This window comes from Haemaphysalis longicornis, unplaced genomic scaffold (genome assembly GCF_048455015.1).
Source record: "Haemaphysalis longicornis isolate Haplotype H1 unplaced genomic scaffold, Haemaphysalis longicornis Haplotype H1 scaffold_10, whole genome shotgun sequence".
In the NCBI taxonomy this organism is placed as follows: domain Eukaryota; kingdom Metazoa; phylum Arthropoda; class Arachnida; order Ixodida; family Ixodidae; genus Haemaphysalis; species Haemaphysalis longicornis.
This window is the reverse complement of record NW_027526204.1, coordinates 145,037,633-145,063,536: the sequence shown is the minus strand read 5'-3', so window position 1 is coordinate 145,063,536 and position 25,904 is coordinate 145,037,633. Positions and strand designations below refer to the sequence as shown.

The following is a 25,904-nucleotide window of genomic DNA, read 5'->3' as shown; positions in this document are numbered from 1 at the left end:
CCTCGCCTTAGAGAGCTTCGTGCTTCGAAAACAACATACTTTTACAGCAAAGCTGTATACCTCTACCCCCCCCCCCCCCCCCCCAAACGGTTTCATCTCCGTGGGAAAAAACACCAAGACGCCAAGAATACACTTATACGCTGCATGCTTCTCCCCTCCCCAGGTTTCACGTTAGGGGAGACGGCCCGGGATTTTTTTAAGAATCAAATTGCTGTCCTAATTAATATCTATTGAAGCATCGTTTGTTTACTTACTTCTTGCCACCTGAATTTTTTATAGCAATTAAAACTTTAATTGTGTCGTCTGCTTGCACGCCGCTTTGAACTGCGGTCGCCTGCACCATAGAGACTCGTTCAATTACATCTTAGCATGAAACTCTATGGTCTGCACCACGTTGTCTGCACTCTGCAGTGAGCAGACGATCATAGCCGCCAACAGTACGGTTGCCATTTTGAAAATTCTTAACTAAATTTATTTAGACTCAAAAAGGATGCAAAGAAATAATATTTCCAGGAGAAGGTATCAGAGCAACTATTTAGATTTTGGAAAAGTGTCTCAGAAAGAAGGTCCAGTTTACTAAGAGGGCACTGCAGTCGACCGGTGTGCTGTCTGCCCGAGGCTTTCATCATTGAGGACCTCGCTGAAGGCCTCGGACGGCAGGCAAGGCAAATTTCCAGGGACTAGACTACGATTTCAGTCATACGTTACTGAAAAGCGTTAAGGAGACCTTACAACACTTTTTCCAACCTTTTGGAAATCTTAAATGCTTGAAAAACGTAGTCACCCAATACACCCAGTACTTAGATTAAGGGGTCGCAGAGTATCTCAGCCAAAAATTACTGATCTATGCCCATCAGATAACTTGAAAACTCGCTCAAAAGATTTTTCTCTCTTTCCCGGTCTTGACGTTCTTCGACGGCTCGAATTACGTCGCTAAGGCTATGTAGTGGCTGTTTACCGGTTTTCCTTCAGTTGCAGCAGTGAACGCTTTTCGATAGCAACTTTAAAAATAAAGCCACAACAACAAAGCAGAAGCGGAAGGCGTATCTGGTGCGACGAGCAAATCACGCACTGTCGCTCCGTACTGGCGATAACTATAGCTTTCGTAGTGCTTTCGTAGAGGGAAAGCGTTTATCGGAAGTGTTACAGGGTCCCTTTAAAATCCCTGAGCTGTCACGAGGCCTTCAAGCCTGAATCAACTGCACTGCGAGTTTTTAGGCGACGCTTGTAGGGCTATGGTTCAATGCATTTTAAAGCGAAGCTATCTATGCCTCACTGGTGGCGTCGAACGCAAAAATGCACTGCAGGAAAGCTCACTTTCGATGATGGGAGGGTACAGGATGAAGGTGATGATGAAACGCGAAACCCTTCTTCGGAAGAAGAAACGCTTCCCGTGTATGGAATCGAACCTGCGTCCCCGCGTTATGAAGGCGACGTCTATCCTACTGCGCATTTTCAACACGGTGGAAGCAGTTTGGATTTTGGACTTTGACTTTGACTCAGGTTGCCTGGGAGAACGCTTCGCGTTTAAACCGAGGCTTTCTCGTTAAAAGGGGGCTTTGATTTTGTAGCGAGAGCTACAATGGCCGTATTCTCGCCGTTTCGCTGTGGCCGGTGGCCGCACCGCGAGCTGAGCGGTTGCCTAGCAACCGCCACAGCTGGCAGCACCGCTCGCCGCGCCATCTGGCATGACATCAGAGGAGGAGCCGGTGAAACCGCGTTGCAACAACAGAGGAGGAGCCCGCGTTGCATCGTATACATAGAAGGGGCGGCTCGGTGGAATTCGTCGTAAGATATGGAAAGTGAGTCGTAGAGACTGAAAGAAGCCAGGGTTTGTCGTCGGAACGAAACCAAGAGGAGGCAGCGGGCCGAGGAGACGGAAGAAGAACGAGCCGCACACCTCGAGAAGCGTCTTAACCATGCAGGGAACCAAGCTAAACAATAACATTAACTGTACCTCTCACTATGCACACCCACGCATAACTGAGTTAAGCCACAGCCAATTTTTTTCATGTCTCCGAACAAAGCGTCTCGTGTCTTTGAAGCACGAGACCTGGTATAGCGTGAGGCTTTGAAAAACGAACGTCCCCGTGCGTGCGTGCGTGCGTGTGCGTGTGTGTGTGCTTGTGTATGTGTGTCCGCGTTAGCACATTACGTGCTATCACACGCGCACACAACGTGGTGGTGGCAGCACGCGGCAACCTACGAAGTCGCACACCTTTCAAAACATGATGTGGACCTCGAGCTTCTACGCCTCACATCTTTCCTATGCATCCTGAGTATATTAGTTAGAGATAGGCTCCAGTTTCACGATTAAGAGATTACTTAGACCTCAAGCTTACGCGTATCATCACTTGGACATCTGTTTTGAGTAGATTAGACAAGGCCCAATTTTCGCGATCAGTATAGTCAAAACAAAAGTGTGTGGTGTCTTAGGGATAACCCCCGCCACGCTGAAAAGGAATAAAATTTGCCCACACCTTTCACCTAAATTGTGTGTCACCTCTATGTCGCCTGCTTTGAAGCTTCGCTGGTCATCCAGCCTCACGAAGTGGAATGGGTCATTTTTCTATAAGAGCGAGGCTCTTTAGCAAATCGTAATTTTTCATGCCCGCCGTTAAAAATACCAAGAAATTTCCGAGTGCGCGCACGTGAGCGCGGGCCTCGCAGAGACCGGCCGGCAGAAGAAAATGCCTAGCGCTCGTGCGTGCGTGCCTCACTAAGACAGTCCAGAGTCCTCCGCGCACGTTTGTTACGCCAAGCATACCCACTTAGGGAGATTGGCCAAGATTTTGGCGACCACCCGGCAATTACAAAATCCGAGAACATGCCGACCGCTCGTGGTGGTGATGGTGGCCCGAAAAATGGCGCATACCCACTTAGGGGGATTGGCCAAGAAAAGTTATGTTTTCATTACAATCAATCATGCGAGGCAAAATAATGGAGCAGAAGAAAGAATTTGGTCTAGGTTAATGAGAGAGAGAGAGAGAAAACACGAAAAAAACCACAGAGAGAAGAGTAGGAAAACTATAGTAAAAGTCAGCCTAATCGGAATGTTTTTAACACTGCAGACGAGCTGTCTCCGAAATGAAGTAGTGGATGGCGTTGCACACGTCCCTATGGCATCGGCCCAGCCTAGTCCCCCCAAACGACAAAAGCACCGGTACCGTCAAACGCAGTCCAAGACGTAGCAGGGGAATCTCCAGCAGCCTTCTCCGATGGTTAGAAAATCGGCGGCAAAAAAGAAAGAAATGTTCTTCGGATTCAATTTTATGCGTGCCTCGCGGTGACCGCCCAGCATCGTCGGCGGACTTGTGCAAGCCAAGCATACTTAGTTGGGAGATTGGCCAAGATTTGCAAAAAAAAAAAAAATATCCATCGTATCCATCGTTTGCCGTTATCGTTATCGTGGTAACACATGCTGGGAACGAGGAAGACACGTCATAGTGAACGCGCCTCCAAGTTGATTTCCAATGATTATCACTTCCAAAAAAATGATGGAAGCTCACACTTATACAACAATGATGGAGTAAAGGTCGTTGCAGCAGCAGCGAAGAAGCTCACACTTATAGCAACAATGGTGGAGTAAGAGTCGTTGCGCTAGAGAAGAAGAAGAAGCAAATCGGCTGCAATCGTGTACTTATACCGTCGTGATGGTCGTGGAGGTTGCGTACAGCTTCGCTAACTTCAAGTCTTACGCATTAGTGTGAGCTTCCTTCATTTTCTGTTCTCCTACGCTTAAGAAGTTCTACCGTTGTTCAATACCGGTGACAGTGCTCAAGTAATCTCCTCTCTGCTCCAGCTACACCGGTATTTTATTCTCCTACGCCCACAGGACTGTCCGGTTGATTTCTCGCTTTTAAGCTTCAAATCCGGAGGCCACGCGAAGGCAAAAGTTTCGCCCACTCCGATTTTCAAGGGTGCTGTCACGTTCGTTGCCCGGCTATCTGCCAACTATGCAGGTTCTTTGCCTTTGACCAGCCCGTCACTTCAACTTTCGCGGTTGATAACGCGTGCCCGACAACTAAAAAAACAGCGACATTAAAATTAAAAGGTCAACAGGATGTAGCGTTTGACCGCAAAGCACAAACCGGTGATGATTATCCGCCTCTTCAGGGGTGAGAATTAAAATGCAGGGCCTTAGAGTATACACATTACACAAAGACAATTCAGATTGGCGCCTTGAAGGGCAAAGGCACCGAAGGGCGCTCGTATCTTCATCTTCTCGACACGGGGCAACGACATCATGAGCATCAAGGAGAGCACACGTCCTTGCGGAATACCAACGACGTACGCGTGCCACAACACAGGGCGACCGAAAATCCGATAACGTCGTGAAATGGGCAGGCGGGACAGGACAATGGCAACCCAGGGGCGGCAGAGGTCGAGCGGAGGCAACATTTGTCCCCTAAACAAAGTCACGCCCAGAGAACGAAGCTGAACACACGCTTACAGTGGCTCCTTCGAAGGCACGTCGACGCTCACGGCACGTTCGCCGTGAACGACCTTCCCGCGCACAAGGCCCCGTTTATTACTCCCAGCCGTAACGTTCTATTCTCAACTCCGTAATTTTCAGTCATGACTGTCCGTGAATTCGCCATCTTGTCCGGAATCGCTTTGTGATGGGCTCTTAGTTCTGCCACATGCTCCCGGCTGACAAAAAGGCTCTGCGTGCATTCGCAATTTTGACCTTTCGTGACGTTTAACAGCACCAGTACTAAGGTCTACCTGTTTCTTGGCGTTTCATTGTACAGTCGAACCTCGTCATAACGAATAAGTATCGGGACAGCAAATGAGTTCGTTATATCCGATATTCGTTGTAACAGTAGATGTAAAAATCGGCTGTAACAAATCGAAAATCTGGCTCGCGCAAAAATACTTGATACAAAAATGCCTTTTTAGGCTTCCAACCCAGTGTAAACAAGGTAACCCTTACCTTTCTCCTAGTTGCATTTCAAGCTGAATGAGCCGGGATATGAGTACGTGAAATTACTACAGAACAAGGTTCCCTTGATAAAACAGGCCTGCGTCTTTATTTGATGAAGGATGTGATCTTCGTCTGGTGGCTACTCACATCACTGAGCCGGATAGATTTTCCACAGTGTCCACGAACAAAAGGGCCTGTATTCTGCAGCTTCGAATGCCGCAGGGTTATTCCAAGTAGCTTCTCAGCCTCCTGGCCAAATTTCTTTATATCCGATATCGCGCGCAGCCCTCGGTTTCAGTTGCGTTGTAAAAGAATAAATGCCATTGAAATAAAGGCTGACCAACCAAAGTCTGAATTTAGTTCGCTATAGCCGATAATTCGCTAACGAGGTTCAACTGTGCAATATCCATGGCTGGAGTTGAAAATTTAGGCAAGAAATACTGAAGAAGGCTATGCACTTTTCAATTGCTTTTCCAATATAATACCACGTACGCAACAGCTAAAGGCAATGATCGTTTTGTGATTAGCTTCAATGTCGCCATTTTTTAAAACCTTTAACAAAAAAGATTATGTCGAACGTTACCCACTTTTCTTTGCGTAAAGATCACGTGGGTTTATTTCGCACGAAGACATTTTTGGTCGTTATTGCAGTTTTACAGGCTGCGTACAAAATGAATGAATGAATGAATGAATGAATGAATGAATGAATGAATGAATGAATGAATGAATGAATGAATGAATGAATGAATGAAATCTTTATTGACAACAACTGGTGCAGTTGTTTGGGCACCCACCCGGTGGAGGGGATCCCTAGTCCGGGATTCCCTGGCTGCGGCTGGCTGCGCGGGCCCTTTGCACCAGTTCAAGCTGGAGCGTATACGGTCCTTGCTGGTCAACCGCGCCGCCCACTGTTGTATGGAGGGGTTGAGGATTGGTTGTAGGTCCGGTGTTTTTTGGCACTCCCACACCTGATGGTATAGGGTACCGGGCGCTGGGCAGTAGTTGCAGGTGGCTTGATAGTCTGTTGGATAAATGGCATGAAGAATGAAGAAGTGTACGGTGTGGATACGTGTTAGTTTGAAGTCGTCTGAGCGTTGTTGCTTCATCCCTTGCGAGTTGGTGGTGTGGAATGGGGAAAATTTGCCGTTTGTGTCGATAGTCCGCCAAAATATCTGTGTAGCGCAAGAGAGGTTGCGGATTAGACAGACAGCTCTCACCGTGAGTTGTGAAGAGAAAGTGATACTGGGTTGCCGGGGCAGGACGAAATTTCTTGAAGCTTACGGCTCCCTGTATTTTTTTACAAGTTAACAACGGCAAAGACTCATAGCGCATCAGTCAAACGAAGTGGCGTACCCGAATGGGCGCGCGCACACATTTTGAATGGAGATTGCGCTTAATTCGTGATATCGTCTTGTTTTTTTTTTTTTTCCACGTGTCATCACTGCTTTCAATAATGTATAAGCGGGTTAAGTCAGAAAAAGCACGAAAGTATTTGTGACACGTTCAAAATACACTAGCGCACTCTCTGCGCCGCGCGGAGGAATAGCCGACTAAGCAAACAAACATATGTGGACGTGCGCATGCGCCTAGAGCAGGGAGGAGGGGGGGGGGGGTAGATTCCAAGTCTAAAAACCCATCCCCAGGGAGGAAAGAATAATGCCGTAAGCATTACAATAATGAGTATGAGGAAATTGGTGCCACTTTTAGTACGAAAACTTACCGCAATCAAGCGCTAGCACACATGCCTACATGGACACGTTCAAACTTTTTCCATTGGATCGATAACCCAATCATGGTGGCTTATTTGAGATTTCAATAAAAGGTCCCTATATTAACATACGAGAAAACTTGGTCGAATCCGCAGCAGACGCACAGATAGGAATTAAGGAAGGAAGGAAGGAAGGAAGGAAGGAAGGAAGGAAGGAAGGAAGGAAGGAAGGAAGGAAGGAAGGAAGGAAGGAATGAAGGAGGTAGAAGGAAGGCAGGATAGTTAACCTGGCTAGAGTCTATTTGCCTATCGATAATCCAGGCGGGAAAGGGTAACCTGGCAGAACAGGGACAGCAGAGAATGGAGAAAAGTTGGAGCAGACAGGTACGCCCAGCTCTTAAGCACGAAACGTTCAAGTTCAGTGATTGTCACCGGAGCCTTTCAGTGTATAGTCTGGTGTGTAAGTTCGTCGCCCGCAGAAAGCTAAGAGTTCCTTAGTCGCCTTCTGAGATGGTGCCAGAGAAGGCCAGTGACATAGAATCTTCTCCTCCGAAAAAGGCCGCCGAGAGTCCAGGTTGCGTAGTGCTGGCAACAGCTTCTTTCTTTCAGACGAGTAGCGTGGCGTATCATCTCCCGCGTGCCGCACGCTTCACACGTCTTGCTTGTTGCCTTATCTATCAAGTAGGAGTACGCATTTTTGAATGCCACCCAGAGCCAGAGGCGCTAAAGGGTTGCGCCAGACCATGGGAGGCTTAGTTGAAAGGAACGTTGCAGGTGCGGGTCAGGGGCACCAATACGTGCACAGGTGAATTCTTCTGTAGACCATTTGGACAGTGTTGTTTTCCGGGCAAGTATGCGGAAAGCCCTAGGTGCATCCGTCCTAGATAATAAAATTTTTAGAATTATCGCTGTTTGATTCACCTAAACGGCGGCAGCCTCCGCACTTTCGTTGCCGACAATTCCGCAGTGACTGGGAAGCCACTGCAGGGCGACATGGTGACCCACCTGGGCAGCACGGTCGTACACCATTCTTATTTCTGTCAGGATCTGTTCGTGCAGGTCCCCGGCACAGGGCTGACTGGACTGACTGAAGTGCATGCTTTGAATCACAGAAGATCGCCAATCTCCGGCGTCAACTTTGTTCGATGGTATGAAGAGCGCTACGGATGGCCGTAAGTCCTGTAGTTGTGGAGACGGTGGGATTGGCTATCTTGAATTTGCTGGACAGTGCCATTCATGGTGTAATAACAGCGCCGGAAGAACCTGACGATGTTACCGCGCCATCGGTGTATATGTGGGTTCGGTCACCGTATGTCTCGTGAAGGTACATAAACGTTAGCTGCTACAGAACCGGTGTTGGAAAACCTTGTTTTTTCTTTACTCCTGGAATATATAGGCATCATACGCCACAGTGGAAGGAGCGGCCTCATCGCACCCGTATAGTTGGATGGCATGCTGCCTACTGTTCTTGCGAACGACGCGCTGGGACGGATTGCTGTTATACCCGCCATCCGATAATCGGGCAGGTGGGTGAAGTGTCAAAGATGTATTTTTCAATTGCCACGAAAGTTGAAAGGGTGATTCGAAGCCAAGGCAATGGTCGCTTCTGTGGACGTACACCTTGGTAGGCCAAGACAGGTTCGCAGGGTTGTATACCCTGAAGTGGCCGAATAGTTGTGCGGAACGCTCGAGAAAAGGGCAGAAGCACTGCACCACAGACAGCTTAAAGGAGTACTGACACGAAATTTCAAAGCTGAGATAACTATGTAAAACGCTTCCTTTTTATCAGGAGATATCTCCCAGCAAGTTTCAACAGCAACCGTTCAGCGAAACATATTTAAAATCCATTTTAATCTTCGCCCGCACGAGAAAGCCCAGAGCGGGCCGACGTGACATCATCTGCTACGTGCCCCAAACTGCCGACGTCGGGGCTCCCGTGACGAAGCCGACGCGCTGGCTGTGGTTGGCGCGCGCTGCTCGGGCGTGTGTACACGTCATGGTTTTGGGACTGACGTCATGCTGCCCGGGCCTGTGGGGACGGCGAAAACCTCGGCCGGTCTGGGCGCGCGCGCGCACTCGCTCGCGCGCGCTTCCAGAGAGGCAGCGATACGGCAAGAATGGTGACGTCATGTTATACAAGCTGTCATGGCGGCCGCTCGGCGTTTTTAAGTCGAAACCGAAACTGGCACGAATAAACGACGCCATAAATGAATGTTTACGCTGCGCTCGACCGTCTAATCTGTCATTCTATGATTAGTGGGCTGGTAGGCACGCATAGCAGCGAAAAAAACGTAACATAAAAATTTCGTGTCAGTACTCCTTTAAGAACAGCGCGTTGTAGAGCTGTAACATCGACTTCATTGGCGTTCCCGTGTCTTGCCGCCGATGAGTTTGAGCACATGTGCCACTGCAGACAACCTTTTCTTTATAAAATTTGTGTGAGCGCGCCAAGGAAGGTCTCTGTCAACAGCTACGCCGTGAAACTTATATCTCGCATAGAACACCCATTCGCCGTTTATATACAGAGGGTATGCGTGCGTAGCATTTCGTGTAAACGAAACTACTGCGCATTTGCTGCTGGATATTTCCACCCAAGGACCGGGATAATTGGAAATTAATGCGAGAGGCCTTTTCCCTGCAGTGGGCGTAGATAGGCTGGTGATGATTTGGGATAATTGGAAATTAATGGGAGAGGCCTTTGCCCTGCAGTGGGCGTAGATAGGCTGGTGATGATTTGCAGCCCTTGTTTATGTAGGTAGGAGTTCGTCAAGTCTGCGACATTTGGCAGCAGTACGCGCGCATTCCGACGAGTCACGCCGTATGCCCAAACACATATATCATCGGCGTATATCAACATGTGAACCCTCCTTGGAAGGCAGGAAGTTATTCAAATTAGTGTAAGATTGAACAGCGTAGGGCTCAGGACGCCTCCTTGGGGAACACCACGGTGAGTATAGTGAGCTGATGTCGGTCCATTTGCAGTCATTACAAAGAATGACCTCCCTGTGGGGTAGTTCCGTATCCACTGGTAAACTCGGCCACCAAGCCTTACAGCCTGTAGTGCTTTAAGAATCGCATCGTGCTTCACGTTGTCATAGGCTCATTTAACGTTCATGAACAACGCAGCACATATGCAAATCCCCTATATACACCCATGACTGATTCAAGCATTGATAAGGAGCTCTTACCATGTGTAACAGCCGATGACTGCGGAAACGCGCGGTATCATATCCAGCAAACCCACTACCGTGTAAACGCAATCTAAACCTTATATGCAATGATTGCATCATGGTGGGTAATCTGCTTCCCACATGGTGCTTTGTGGATACACGCACTCCATAAAATGGCTACTCAGATCACGCTTTTTCCCTTGGTTGTCGTAATCTTCCGCCGCTGCGAGGCGTCCATGCTAATTTTCCCTCGACCTTCAGACACTGACCCACGGTATACCGCGATTACATATCCAGGCGAGCTAAGCTCGACGTATAACTAATCCTGCATACTTTATTGTATAAGCGTGTCTAGGCAACAGGCCGGCTCGCTCGTTCCCACCTGCGGTCAGCTAAGTCAAGGTGATGACAGCGGAACGCCGAGAGCGCTTTTGGCAGCGTCGGCAATGGCAGCCAGCCACGAATAACTACGCGCTCACTTCCATTGTGCATGTATAACGACCCGCCAGCGTCACTCCAAGAAACACCGGCATTGTAAAAGAAGGCCGTGTGCTTCGCCCGTCGCCAACCGATTGGCTCAGCATGTCCCGTTCCGACCTCCGACGTCGTCTGAACTTGACCATTCCTATCGGCAGAGTGCACCATAAACGCGGCGACCCAGGGCCTTCCTTTTCCCTCGTCTAGCCGTTCTCGCTCGAAGCGGTGGCCGCAGCGCCCCGGGAGCGCCGTCCTCCGCGAGACCGTGCGAACTTTCGACCGAGAAAACGGCGGACAGGAAGAAGAGGCGGCAGCAGCAGCGGGTAGAGACGGCAGGTGTCCGCCGCTACCACAAGCACCGGATGCTGTGCCGTCGCGCATGGCCGCGTAGCCCAGTGGAAAGCGAGGCGGGGAGAAGACGAAAGAAGAAAGTGTGGCCACGGCACGGTCACCTCTTGCAGGCCGCCTCATCCACGCTCAGGTCACGCGCGCCGCAGCGCGTCCTTCCGCAGACCTTGTTGCCCGCGAGGGGGCGCAGCAGCCGACAGCCACCCTTGGCACTACATACAACTGCGCTAGGTGGATCCCGTGAAGGCTTGGCGCCCGCAGCTGGGCCTGAATGCCGCGGGGGACCCCACATGCACCCCGGAGAGTTGAGCCTAGGGAGAAGGTGACCTCGCTTTCAGTTCACGTCGGTGTCCGCTCGACCGCAATTGACCGGAGGATTTCCTAATTACTCGCCGCGGCCGGGCGTAGCGGGAGGCCCTTTAGAGCGTCGCTGGTTCGAAACCCCGATGTCGAGCAGGAACAACTACCTCGCGCTCACAGAGTTAAAGAGGAGCCTGAATTAAGCCCAAAATTTAAACTTAAACTTTAAAAACTTGTGGCCCCGACGTGCTCAAACCTACATGTGGTTTTGGTGCTCCTTTTTGTTGTTCTTGTAGCAACGCAGAAAGCATTAATTGAGGCGAATCTTTTTGTAGAAGCCGTCCCGACAATGGCTTCTAAGAAGGCTCCAGTCGCTTAAGCGTGAAGTTAAGTACGGCCTCACTTCACGGCTACAAGACAACGATTATAATGCACAGCGGCCAGTTTCCTGTACCAAGTGGTTGCGCAGCCATAGTCGCAACAACATGTACACGCTATCGGCTCTGTAGCCGATTTTAATGGCTCTATGCTTTTAAAAAAGTTATTCAATGAGCCGTACAGAGGTGGTACCAAATTAATTTCGTCTGCGACGCAGCACAGCTCCCGCCTTGAAAATGTTTTGAAAGGTAGCTTAGCCGTAAGTTACGTAAGGCAACAGGGCGTCGCCCCGCCTACACAACACCGCGTGATGCCAGTTACAGGCGGCAGAGATGGTCTGTTCTTCTTGACTGGTACTATATTTAGTGAAAGTGAGATTTTGGGCGGAACCTTATCAATGCATGACATACAAGCTAAACCCTACCTTTTTTCGATACAGTCGTCCAAAAAGCTGATGGTTGCTTGCCCCCACAAGCTCCATCCGGATACATAGGGTCTACATTGCGGGAAAGCCACCTAGCTTTAGTTTCGTCGTTTTGAACCCCGCGACACGTGATCTCACTTGACCAGAATAGGGCTTCGTACAAACCCAGGAAGCCCAGTTCAAGTCATAGCATTTGACCTCGACTATGACGGCTGTTTTTGCGGAGAAGGGAAACTGCTAAGCAATATTCATGCACAAGTAAAATACCTGCTATTGGCAATACCTGTTATAGCAATACCTTCGCAAATACCTCTTATAATAATTTTCCTAACCTATATTCTTTTCGCGCACCTGAAATAAAGACAATCCAAATCCGTATCAGTTTCGATAGTCATGAGTGTTCCGTATTAATTATCCGGCTCTTTAGCGTTTTGGCGGGCCTGGTGACCGACACTGCTTTCAGATGTCCTTATAGCACCAGCGGTAACAATTTCTAAGCCACACTGCGAGTTTTTTTTTTTTTTTTTGTACGAATTCTGTGACGTCACCCTCCTAGCAGCGGCCTTGGCATTAGGGAGAGTCTCGCCGTCCTCTTATATAGCGTTTTCTAAACGGTTCTATCAGAAAACGCTAATACTAACGCTAAAACCTTCAAGCGAGTTGCGCGTTGAGAAGGTGTTTTGGCAAGCTGGCCTGCCGCCCCCGTTCTTCCGACGTGATTGGGGATTTCCTCCTCTCCCCACCACCGGGGACGGGCTGTCACTAATTCCGGAAAGCATCTTTCTGCCTTTATGCACGTATGGTCGTTTCAAAGTCCTTGATCGCCGGCACACGTAGCATAGCATGGCAGGTGGAAGTAGGAGAAGCATAAGTAAGAATGTTTCCGGTTAAATCATATGCGCATGCGCCTGACATTACTCGCTTTTCTGACCCTTAGGGTTCTGCGCAAAAGCAATGCCCAGCTGTCCACGTACGGTGGGCTTTATAACCCAGGGGCGGATTTATGAGTCGTGTCCGATTCGAAAACGTTCATATCGAACGTCCATTTCGACTGTGACGTAGTTGCCCTTGCGAGGCCTCTGCCAAAGACGAGCACCAGAAAAAAAAAAAAAAAACGACGCCCTGCCTTAACTCCACATGCGTCACATTCGGTTTTTCTGCAGGACTCGCTCAAAATGGACACCTTTAAATGGACATGAAATGAACAAACCTAAGAATTCCGCCCCAGGGAGCGACTGCGGGCGGTCAACCACAGACTGTACGTTATCTGGCTTATCCAGTGTAGTGGCTCAGTGGCTACAACCTTCTACAGCCAGGAAAAGGTCGATTTTCAGCCGCGGTAGTTGATATGAAATGAAATGAAACGAAACTTTTTCTTTTGCTGCAGTACAGTAGAGAGAGGACGCATGGAAAAAAGCTGCAAACAACGCAGCCTGAAGACCCCGAACGCCCAACCTGACAGCATGGTTTATATACATTTCACTTGATACAGTGGCCTAACCACAAATGTAACATTTACGTGATATGCCACTCGCTCAGAAGGGTAAAAGGAAGTCACGAAACGCACTTGCACAAGAACAAACAATTTTAACACAGGTATAAAAATCACAGCACAGAGCATAAAAGGCACAGCATAAAACATAAAAAAGCACATCCTAAAACACGGACTAAGGGTTTTGCTTTCTGTGAAAATCGCTACTTGACCAACAGTTTACGCAGTCTCAGCATGATAATTCAGAGTGAATCTAATAGGTAAAGAACATCATACAATTTTTTCTTTGAAGTTTTTTCGAGGCAGATATTATTACTCTCAAGACAATTAAGATACAATGGTAAAATATATAACAATGACTATAGGGGATAGTTGTTGGGAAAAATGGCGGAAACCCATGCCGGGCGCTGGCATACATTGTAAGAAGTGGCACGGCGTATGAGTTGAGGCACGGAAATAGATGATTAATTGTTTCTTGATATTGCATTCTTAGACCCGCATAGCAATCTAAAGGCGTAGAAGGTATTAACTTTAAGTGCCTGATAGTTAGTGAAATAGTGTTCTGTGTGAGAATACCATGGTACATTTCCAATCAGGCTAACTGCTCGTTTTTGTGCTACCCGTAACTTTCAGACATTCTTCTTTGTTGTTGTTCCCCATACAGTATGGCAATATATTATGGCTGGAAGCAGAAAAGCATTGTATATAACTAGATTCACTCCCGTTGGAAGAGAGTACCTGTGTTTACATACTGCACCGTTTATATATTTCATTTTTTCCGTATATGGTCGATTTGTAGATCCCAGCTGAGTGTTTGAGAAGACTACGCCTATGGACTTCATGTTTCAAACAATATCAATAATTACATTTTCATACACAATTTGAATAGTATCACGTGCAATTTCGTTTTTTGCCCGATATATTACACCTTTTGTCTTGTTGGTATTTACTTTTAAGTAGTTTTTTTCGCACCGTTGTCGAAGGTATTCCAGAATTTGATTGCCGTACACTGACAATGTTGTTTCTGTACTCTCCGAAACTAGCATGGTGATATCATCTGCGCATGCTATCAGGTTGCCTGGAAATGAACTATAAGATATCCATAATATATAAAAGGAACAGCAAAGGACCTAAAATACTGCCTTGTGGCGCACCAGACACGATCGGATGCATGTCTGAGAAGACGTTATTGTGAGCTACCACTTGATGACGGTGTTCCAAGTATGACCGCATAAGAGTTGCGACAGAGCGTCTGATGCCGTTGTAAAAAGTTTGTCCATCAAGATTGTGTGATTAATTACATCAAATGCCTTTGAAAAAAATATATATATATATATCCCGGTCGCAAGAGCCGTTGCCTCGAATGCCTGAATTACAGTTGATTTTCGTTTCAGCACGGCCGTCTCTGCTGATCTGCATTTCCTAAAACCTTACTGACACTCTGAGAGCGCGGAGCACTTAGACAAAAAATTGTTCATTCGGATGTAAATGATCTTTTTTAAGCCCTTTGATAATACCGGAAGGACCGAAACTGGTCTATAATTTGAAAAATCAGAAATGCTTCCACCTTTATGTATGGCAACACATTTCGCAGTCTGCATTTTTCGTGGAAAAATCCCAGCACCGAATGAAAGGTTATAAATGAAAGCCAACACAGGGGTTAGTAGATCGATTACGATTACATATTTAATTACAAGGCGACGTAAAATAACCCTTCCGCCCCTACGGCAAAGTAAGGGCTCTTCTATTTTTCTCTTTGTAATGTTAATTAGCTTGAACGCATAACGTCACTCGCACGTCCCGCGAAGGCCCGGTAGAACGGATCAAGTACCGGGATAACGTACTGTGATGGCGTACGTGATATGAACGGTCTGCCGTATACGGCCTCACCCTCTGAAACTGCGGTATACGTATATGGCGATGGAGATATCCCATATTTGTCCCTGCATCATCCTTTCTAGGTGCTAGGATAGCGGCCCTCGTTTGTCTCCCTCCTTCTTCCCCCCTCTCTCTCCTTGTATTCTATTTTTCTTGCTTTTTTCTTTCTTTCGCGGCACCATCGAAGGCACAGAGATTGCAAAGCCCCGCTATCCATATAAAACACACCGTCTTTTCTCAGGTACATGCTGCATGGCTCAACCACGGCTAGCCCGTACAGGAACCGGTCTGCTATCGTTTGTGCTAGCTTTCATGGCATCGCATATGCACCCTTCTGTGCACCCTACTGTGCACCCTAATATGTACCCTACTATGAGCAAGTGAAAAACACTAAGATGCACCCTAATCTGCACCCTACTGTGAGCAAGTGAAAAACACTAAGTAATTTGCAATCTGTACTCGTACATGCAGGAATTGCTAAAACAAAGAATGTGATAACAAGTGCAATCACACGCACGCACTCTCCTCCTCCTCCTCCTCCTCCTCCTCCTCCTCCTCCTCCTCCTCCTCCTACGTGACGCAGTGTGCTGGATCCAGGCATGAACCACATCCTGTGATAAATACCTGATCTTCAAATAAGAGTTGTCCCAACTTTGATATTGTCATAACATTGTGCAGTCATTGTGCTACAGGAATGCCACAACATTATGCGTGGTAATGCCGTAACAAACAAAAAAAGAAATGTTGCTTCGCTGAAATGATGTTGTGCACCATGCGACACCAGACGGCGCTACTCGTAATTGCGGTTAATCCCCAATTGTAGGCGTTACCGCGGCGAATAAGCCTCCGCTATCCGCCCCTTTGTTTACAAAATGCAGTACGTCATGGGGAACCGAGACGGAAATGAAGGTATAGGTTCCAAACGTAAGGTACCGGATGCAGGCTCAGACGCCCACCGCACTTTACCATGGTCTGCGCCTCTGCGGTCACGAAGAATAGCATTTCATGGAGCATAAAAAGTGTTGACAGGCCTGAGCATCGTTCTCGAAAACATGCCCATGCGATGCACGACCCTGTATAATGACAGCCTATGAAGAGCACGATATTGTCGGGGACGGATAATACATTGGTGGGCGAAGGAATCGCTATGGAGAATGACTGTCAAAATATGTTTACGAGGGCCAAATGTTAACTGCGTGTAAAGGCCGATATAATAAAGGCGGACGAGGGAAATAAATACCAATAATTCACGGAGGTCTGCAGTAAATCACGATGAGGAGCCTCCGCAGTGGCGCAGTGGCTAAGGCGTTGTGCTGCTGAGCCCAATGACATTGCGTGGTCGATCCGGGCTGCGTTGGCTGCTTTCCTGACGGAGGCGGAAACACCCGTGTGTCGACATCTCGGCGCACGTTAAAGACCCCCAAACGGTCTAAATTAACTTGGAGCCCTCCACCGCAACGGCGCGCCTCATATCCCAGGCGTTGCTCGGGCGCGTTAAACACCACAGTCAATCAAGGAAGTCATGATGGGAAATGGCTGTTGTCCTTGTATTTACAAGATAAATGCGACATCGAGCAGCTACGAGTATACGGGTGAACAGAGAATTAACACGGGCCAAAACTCGTGCATGCGTGGCCAAAAGTTCGGCTTATTCCAACGTTCAAAAAGCTGCATTCTCCTGGTCACCCAGAAAAACAATTAATTTCTGCATCGACGGTTATACTCAAGCTGCGCCGGCCACTGTGTTCATTCCGACTACTCAAGCCTCAGCATGCTTTTTAAGGAGGATAGTCTTTGTTAGGCTACCTACAGTGGCGAAAATTTTGGTCTGCCTGTCTGTCTACCAGTCATCATTATCATCAGCATTTATTGTACCCTAAAAGACCCTTGCGGGGTCTTACATAAGGAGAGGGCAAGTACAAAATATAATGATGCGTGATGGTCAATGGTTACTTTTGGCAGCGGTGGGCGGCGATGCACCTTTACTCAATGTCTGCCACTTGATTCAACCGCCAAGAAAACACAGGCGAAAGAATATTTGAACATGAAGTTTTGATAAGCAAGACCAGTCCAAACTACTGAAGCTGCTGCCGTGGTTCATACGTTTTCGTATTATTCGCACACTTCCCTACATAATTGAGCGTTTTTTTTTAATGTAGGAATGCACGCTTAAACATAGCAAACAAAAAAAGAACTACGAGTTAGAAAATAACCCAGAAGAGACGCGACATAAGAGCAACAAGTAAAACAAACGGCTCCAAGAGACGGCGCACGAACAGTTAATCGGGAAGAAATAACTGGATTGCGCAAACTTGCGCTTCCTTCCTCGTGGGAGGGTAGGAAGGAGAGATAGGGGAAAGAGCTTGTGACATTGGCGGCAGATGACTATTGTCTTTTGAGTACAATTGGCAGGTACGCTTGTTGACAAGCGGCACTTTTATTTAGCTGAGCACAGTGGCGCAGAGTCGAGCGAAACGCACGCCGTCTCCATAACACTTCTGACCTCTGAGCTAAAGGCGCGAACCGTTACAGAGACATTTTTCGTACCATCTGAGACCAGGTGACGATCGAAGTAATTGGCCTTCGCTTCTGGAGAGGCAGCCAGAGACACGTTTGAAAGAGCTACAAAACAATCACAAGCGTCAACATCATGCCGCGAGGGGCATCGGTAAGACATCCGCAAACTGGGGTTGATTGATTGATTGAATCTTTTATTGGAGCAAGGAGGGCGTGTGCCGTACGGGGCATACTAGCCAGGGACCGTATTCATAGAGGGGATTCTTGCTATGGGGGCCTGAAAGTTTTCACCGGGGTCGGCCCCAGTCAGACTACTCGCGCCAGACCACTCTTTACTGCAAACGAGGCAATTGTTCGTAACAAAGATCCGTCTAATCAAGCATGTCCTTCATGTTGTAGGGTGTTGGTATTAATGTTTGTTGGTCTCTCTGGGCGATGTTTGGAAAAAGTGTGGGCGCGTCCACACTAGGCAATGGAGATCTGATTTGGCGTCAGTGGTGCAGGGGCATCGTGGGTGTGTGTTGGGGCACGTTGTCCAGTTCTGGGTAATGTGAGGAGTGCAGGCGGCTTCTGCACGTAGCTTGTTGATGAAGACTTCCTCGGATCTGCTGCAGGAGACAATGTTGGCAAGATACCCATGGCTTGTAACCTGTTGGTAACGTTGTCTTTGACTTCTCTTTAGTCGGAGAAGTAAGAGGGCTGGAGGAGTGGGTGAGGATGCGTAAAGTTCAGACACCCATGGCTTGTAACCTGTTGGTAACGTTGTCTTTGACTTCTCTTTAGTCGGAGAAGTAAGAGGGCTGGAGGAGTGGGTGAGGAGGCGTAAAGTTCAGACACGACACTCCAGTGTCGCCTCGTGGGCGGACTGGTTCCCTGGGCCGGTCTTCTCTTGGCCTGGAATCCGGTCAATTCTGATGTGCACGTTGTGGCTTTTGAGGAGTTATTTGTGTAAGAGTACAGAGTTCCCGAGCGTGGCTTGCGAAGTTTTTGAATTGCTTCGAACGAGTCCGTTAGAATCCGTATTTTGGCTGCTGGTCAGGTATTGAGCTTGTAGCAAACTGGGGAATTGAAAAACAATGTGCTCTGACAACGGCAGCAACAACAATAACAATAACAGCAACAGCAAAAACTATAAAAAAACAGCTAACGCCCACGACCCGGTCGCCTCTTATCAAAGCCTCCGGCACGCGCTTAGCCAGGCAATCCTTCGGGCCCGAAGTCTGTCATTGCCATAATCACTGTTATCTCCGCGACGATCTCCGAAGAGGCTCAAGGTTAAGAAGAGGGGACCGCGTGCGATGGGACAGCGAGGGCGGTGGAGTAGGCGTGCACCAGACAGCAGCACCAGCTGCCAACCAAGGCGAGGCTAGGCAATCTTGGTTCGAGAGTATCGTGACCCGCGAGTCCTACTCGGCCAAACAATTACTCCACCACGGCGGCGGCACCACAATGCGCCAAGATGGCGGCGCTTACGGCGGAGGACCGGCTTGCGAGTTGGCACACCGCCCACCGGCGTGCCCATTTGTAGGCCCCAGGCATTCGGACCAAGGGCAACCGGCGAAGAAGACACGCCAGAACGACCGGCCGCGTCGTAACGCAGGGCACGGCTCGCACGCAGCGGGGGCGTCGTATACCTAGGGTTTTGCTTTCTCGGCTAAAAGCCGATTTTACCCGGTTTTTACACACTGAACATATTTCAGGAAAATCGGGTTATCGACCATTTCAAAGTCAATCGTTCATTTCATTGTAGGGTTTAACGCACCGACGTGTAACGCAGGCGATGAGGCGCGCCGCAGTGGAGGGTTCCGGATTAATTTTGACCACCCGGGGATCTTTAACGTGCGCCGAAATTTCGAGCACACGGGCATTTTTGCTTCTCGCCTCCATCAGAAAAGCGGCCGCTGCGGCCGGGAATCGAACCCGCGTCCTCGTGCTCAGCAGCACAACGCCTTAGCCACTGAGCTAGCGCGGCGGGTCCATTTCAAAGTCGCGATCTGCACAATTGTGGCCTGATGGTCCGTCGTTCTCAACCGGTACTTGCTGGAAGCAAGCTTCCCCACAAACACAGCTGTCGAACTCATTGAGTATTGGCATATACCGCTCGCTACTCCGTGCTGGTAAATGCTGTAGTGACATTGTTGCTCCTAGCTAACGGAAGCTGTGATGTGGAGAGAACTTTCTCCCGACTGAAATACGTTCAACGATCGGAGTGGTCTCGAATAAAGACGCATGCATATGATAATGTATGTAAACAAGGATGTGTAAAAAATCGGTGACCAACTTTGCGTGAATTAAATGTTTCATTTCTCAGAAGTTATCAATTATCTTTACTGTCATCATTACTGAATCATTTCTAAACAAACGCCAAATTTCAGAGAGCATTTTCTCGAAAACCCTGATGTCCCCCCGATTACCAGCCTGAATAAACGCCAATTTTAGCGCGTTCAAGTTAAGAAGCTCGTTATACCTTCTGATAAAAAAAAACAGTGTATTACATAGTACATTTGTAAATTTAACCCGAAAAACACGAATTTCGGGATGGTTTTACAAAAACCAGATTTCCCCCTGACTATCAGTTTGAAAAATAGCACCTTAGTTTTAGCACCCCCTCCCCTCACCCCCATTTTAAAAAATATATAGAACCTGGAAACGAACAACCCTACGACATATACCTCAGAGCTAAAGCTTCGTAAGCTTCGTAGGACGACGTAAGCGGCGATATATTGGGGTGAATAGACGTCCCAGCTTGGCTGATTGGAACAATCACGCCGGATTAGTTGTAACTGCTTCCTGTCGAATAGTATGACAGGCGTCGTTCCGCAGACAAGAAAGACAACGTATTGCGCATAGAGGGCTTGCTTGATTTCGTGTGGCGTCGCTCTATCTCGCTTCTTTCAAAGTTTCGTTAGTCCTTTGTGGAGGTTCAGCTAATGCTATACTATAGGTCTACTATAGGTTGAGAAAAAGTTGAAGGTGATTTCACTAAGGTGAATACGAGTGGCAGCGCTCCAGAGGGGAGAACATTGCTTGGTTATTCTAATCACCTTTTTTTCTATTTTAATTAGTCTAGCCACCACGTCGAAGCCCACGAACGCACGTCGAGCTTGACGTCATTTATGCTGTTGTAAGAGTGACGAGAGCGACGCTGAGCGTCGTTATCGGTCGAAGTATAATTGGTCGTCCAGTCTCTGAAACTGTTACGAGAACATAAGAGGGATATAGGCGATACGCTGTGCGAACACGAGGAGATAAAGCCAAGCAAGCGAATACGATAACCTCCTGTCGTCATCTGTGCACTCTGCGCAGCTACGTACCGCGCCCTCGACTACCGCTGGCACACTGCACAGTATCCGCTGCGTCTAGCATGCCCCAAGCCCTTTATGTTGCCTAGCAACCTTTTTTCCTTCTGTGACCTTGAGTAACAGGCTTCACACTCAGACAGAAGGTCAGACGCTGTTTCATGACGTGGAGTACTTCGCACTCTCAAGCTAAAAAGACCTATGGAAGGTCATTTTTAGAAAATATATACGTTGACCCAGGTCGACGCTACCTGGTCCTGCCGAAAAGTACCCATGACAGCCCATTGCTGATACCCCTTCGTAAAAAGGTCTCAGTGGTTATTAATTTGGTTATTTCCAATGTTTTGTCTTATATGTATATTTTGTCTCTTTCATGTGCATATTATGTTTCTTTTTTGCTTGCTAAGTTCCTTTTGCGTGCCTTGAATGTGCTTTGACGTTTCTGCGCCGGAGTGATATAGGTCTCCAACACTGGGCTTTCTTTTTCTTTTTTGTTGCCTGATAGTTGGTAAACAATTCTGGTGTTATGGTTTTTGGCCTATAGGTGGCATTTTGCGTGTTTAATCGTCTTGATTTTCGCTTGTTTTTAAACACGGTATACCAATACCAAGACCCTCTGCCTGTGCCTGGGCACCCGAACTAAAGATTGATTGATTAACTATTAAAGAACAACCACCGAGTCTGAAAAGCTGCACAAAGCTCTATGCAAAAGTTTATTTCGGTGTTTGGGGTTCTGTTAAGGATTTGCTAAGCTTCTTGCTACGTTCCTTCTGTTTGGGTCGACTGCGTTCTTGTTTCAACGGACAGTTGATACCTGCGCGCGTATCTTCAATTACACCCCGGTCTCGCGGCTTCTCAGATATGGCGCGTCCGTGTCCTAACTACACACAGTATGCGCCCTTTGATTGAACGTTAATGGAGAAACAGCCGGCTTACCTTTACGCCCCAACGGCCGTCCAATCCGTTTCGTTATACGTGCAAATTATGAGGACTACATATCGCACCAACATCAACGTTGAAAGCAGAACAATGATGGCGCATAACGGGGGTGAAGCGTTAAATCAAAGCCTCTTTCGCCACATTTTTACCTGAAACGTGATAACAAGGTCGAAAGATTATAAGCCTTTTTTCTTATAGCGTATTTGGCAGTGGGCCGAGAGTAGCGTGACCGGTAACGTTAAATTGCAACTCTCCTCGTCGGCTTCGTCGTAGCGATCCTTTTGTGACTAGGAGGACCATGATGGCGTACGCTTGGATCACGGTCAGATTGTCGAAGAAGGAACTAGCCTACGCACATTACAAGGGCACGGCACTGTTTCCACCGTGCTGGTTAAAGGACCCTACTAATAGTTAGAGGAGAGTAGTCATAGAAGAAACTGTGGACGCAGGTTTGTCACTCACTTCTTCAAGTTTCTCGTCCCCTTACTGGTCAACTCGTCGCGAAACTATACGTTATTTTTTTTTCTCAAGTTTCTCTTTGTTCAAATAACAAAAAAAAAACAAATCCCATTAACGCTTGCTTTGTTCACAATGACTGCATCCTTCACTAGTTATTAGTCCATGAAAACTCTGATTGTAAAAATAGCGGGATGTTATCAGATCTTGCTAAGTGTTTGCTAAGATTAGCCATCATGTTCTTATGCTTTTCCCACTCGCAGAAATTGGCATCGTAGCTTTTCTTGCATTTTCTGTTTCCTTCGTTCACCTAACTGAATACGCGCGTACGTAGACTCCGACTCGCCCGAAGCTATACCGTTCATTTATGCGTTCCCCAAGGCTCCGTCTTAGCCCCTACCTTTTTTTTCTTATTTATAGAAAGTGAACGTGAGATCTGCAAGGCATTACATAGCACATCATTAAGCGGTGAAGTACGTGTCATTGATCCCGTCGCTATCGCTGAATTATTATTCCATCTTAATGACGTAAGAACGCCACCCTGCGCCGCTGCTTTTCCCATTTTTGCGTGTTTTCGTATCAGACCTCTTCGCCGTTTGCACGCAGAACTCCGACAGGCTTCCGGTGACTGTGATGCAATGCAAGGCTGAGATCTAAAACAGATCATAAAACGGTTCTCGTGGGGAAATGCTGATTGTCACGATAAGGGGGAAAACGAACTGGTAATTCTAATATGCACAAAGAGAAAGCGAGCTAAGGTGCACAGGAAAATAACTCGCCCGGCCGTTCTTATTCGGAGCGTGCCGATCTGTGGTCACTAGACTCATAGAAAAATATTCTATGGTCGGCTGTAGAAAATCATTTTTATGGTTGGCTTTTGCTATTTGGTCCAATTAGCTAAAGCCGTTTCTATGGCTGCTTTTAGCTCTTCTAATCAGCCCCCCTAAGGGTCTCTTTAGATTCCTCTATGGTCGTATCAGTGGTATTCTAAAGAAATATTCAGCTTTTTTATAGTTTGCTGAAAACATTTTTATGGCATGTCATTTTAACTACCTTATACAGCAGGCCATGCCCTGCCCATGGGGTCATATGGTTTCTATAGATTTTTAAGCCTTCGCATCCCTTCCAAATCATATTCGTCTGTCTTATGCTACAATATCCTTTAACTGGGGAGGTATAGCTGCTATAGATATTGCTTTGTCTATGTAACGCTACTAAAGGGCTGCTAAAAAGGCTTTTATTTAGCCTGAAGTATTTACACAGCTAGCTAAACAGAGCTGCGTAATTGTTCACGGGCTCCATTGTCAAATGCACTTCCTCTAAAGCGTTGCGCTGCTGAGCACGAGGTCGCGGGTTCGATTCCCGGCCGCGGCGGCCGCTTTTCTGATGGAGGCGAAAAGCAAAAACGCCCGTGTGTACGAGATTTCGGCGCACGATAAAGATACCCAGGTGGTCAAAATTAATCCGGAGCCCTCCACTACGGCGCGCCTCATCGCCTGCGTTGCGTCGGCGCGTTAAACCCCAAAATCAATCAATCAATCAAATGCACTTCCTCGGATTCGGCCTGCTCTACTGAAACTAAGGCTGACACGAGATCGACTCACTGTCTGATCAGAGCCCATAAAGGTTCCCTTTAGCCCTGTGCACCGCAATGACGGTTTGCCGTTTAAAGACAACAGGAAGACGAAGCACGGGAACTACAAAGAACGGCGTTTACGGCAGCGTAAGTGGCGGTGCTGGTGGAATGTATCCACGCTTGATGACGGAAGTACGCGTGTCCAACTTCAAGAAAATTGACGTTGTCATTCCTCACAGAATTCCCAGGCTGCATCAGGTCCAGGAAGAAGCCTACCGTGCTTCTTCCAAAAAAGAAACAAATCGATCCATAAAACAGAATTCGCTGTACGACACAACATGCAAAATAACCGTCATTAAATGTTCGGTCCTCAAAGGAGCTGCAATGCTGTTTACAGGCCCAGTCAATGTTAGCGCTAGCGTAACCAACCTTGTGGATCTGTTGCAGAAGGAGGGCAGTGACGTGTGCATTGGATCGATGGCCCTCGAGATTGTGGGGCAGGTTCTGCATTTCTTGTTTGTTTCTCCTTGCTGTAAGGTCTTGGAAATGTTTCGTGTAACTATTTCCAGCTTTCGCCCTGAAACTAATCTTTCCCAATCACTTGAACAGCGCGCACAGGCAATCTGGGGCCGTCTCGTTATTGGCGATACGACCCCGCGTGTACTGTCAACGCCGGCACCGACGCAGCATTGCTTCCGGAGCTCGTCGCTATCGCTGGCCGTATCGTCGCGCGCATTGCACAGATCGCGGTTCGGGGGCTGCGTCGTCGTCGCAACCTTGAAAGGAAAGCGAAAATATTGGCGGAAGTGGCAGAAAGGGAAGGTGTTCGCCGCTGCCCGGCTTTGTACGAGCAATGCGGGGACGACCTTCGCTGAAGGTTGAGGCGCGATCCGAGATGAACGGTAAAACGTTCTCGTAATAGACCTGGGCTACTTTTGGTTTTTGTTTCGATCTAATCGAGTATCTCGATCTCAACCACGCCACCTCCATGCGCGGTCACGGTTGTAGGCGGTATACAGTCTTACGTGACGGAAACGCGGAGGTGAACGGGTTAGCAACGGAAAATGCCAGCTTTGCATTTACCTGCGCGTTATACTCGCACCGTCGAATCTACAGTGCAATCGGAGCGAGTGCGACCTCATTGCCGTCTCGGCAACAGCGGGTTTGTGTATTGATACCGGCAGTTTTGATGTAACCGGGGGTAAGTTGAATAAGTTGACAGGGTCTATTATCTTAGGTCTATCATCCCGGCAACCGTGAGAACAACCGTCAGGAATTTCTCACGGCAGTCGCCTCTGATTGGCTAAGCACGCCCCCCGGAGATTTTATGGGACAAATATTTCAGGAAAACTCGTTCCTACACCTGCTCCTGTGGCGCTGTGTTATAGCATTTGCTTTTAAAGAAGACTCAGGTTCGAGTCAAGCATGCCAAAGTTTTTTTTTTTTTTAGCTTGCGAAATATTTGAAGTGTTCGCTTATGCTGATTTAGTTAACGCTTTTTTATTCTGGTTATTATTATATCAGGAGATCAACGTATAGGGCTTCTATAATAGGTTGTATTACGTTTAATATAGATTGTACACTGTGTCGTTGGGCTGGGTTACGTTAGGATTGTTGCAGTTTGGCTGGATTTAGGCAGCTTATGATACGTTAGGTTACGTTACGTTGGAAGCTAATATTGTTCAGTGAATTTTAGGCCAGCCAGCTTTTATGGAAACTGCTCTGAGAATTTCTCGGAGGTAATTCTCACGGTTGCCGTAAGATCAGACGCAGCCCTTATCTTATCCCTGATGTGACAGTGTGGCGTTGCATGAAAGACACGCTTGATTTAAGTAGAATCTCGATGAACGGAAATCGCTTAAACGGAATTGCCGCTTAAACGGAACAGTTGCCTGGAATTTGGTTGGTTTTATATTCAGATAACGTAAAAAAACTCTCGGTAATCGGAACTAAAATTTCCGCATCACCGTGTAAACGGAACCAGAAATGGACATGTGAAATCCACTGGCATGAGA

General features: G+C 47.8%; 1 protein-coding gene across 4 annotated transcripts in view; it reads left to right on the top strand.

Moving 5' to 3' along the window:
* Nucleotides 1-25,904, top strand: part of LOC144159578 (salivary peroxidase/catechol oxidase-like) — a 114,900-nt gene that overhangs the window by 36,623 nt on the left and 52,373 nt on the right. The gene's annotated exons all lie outside the window — the stretch shown is intronic.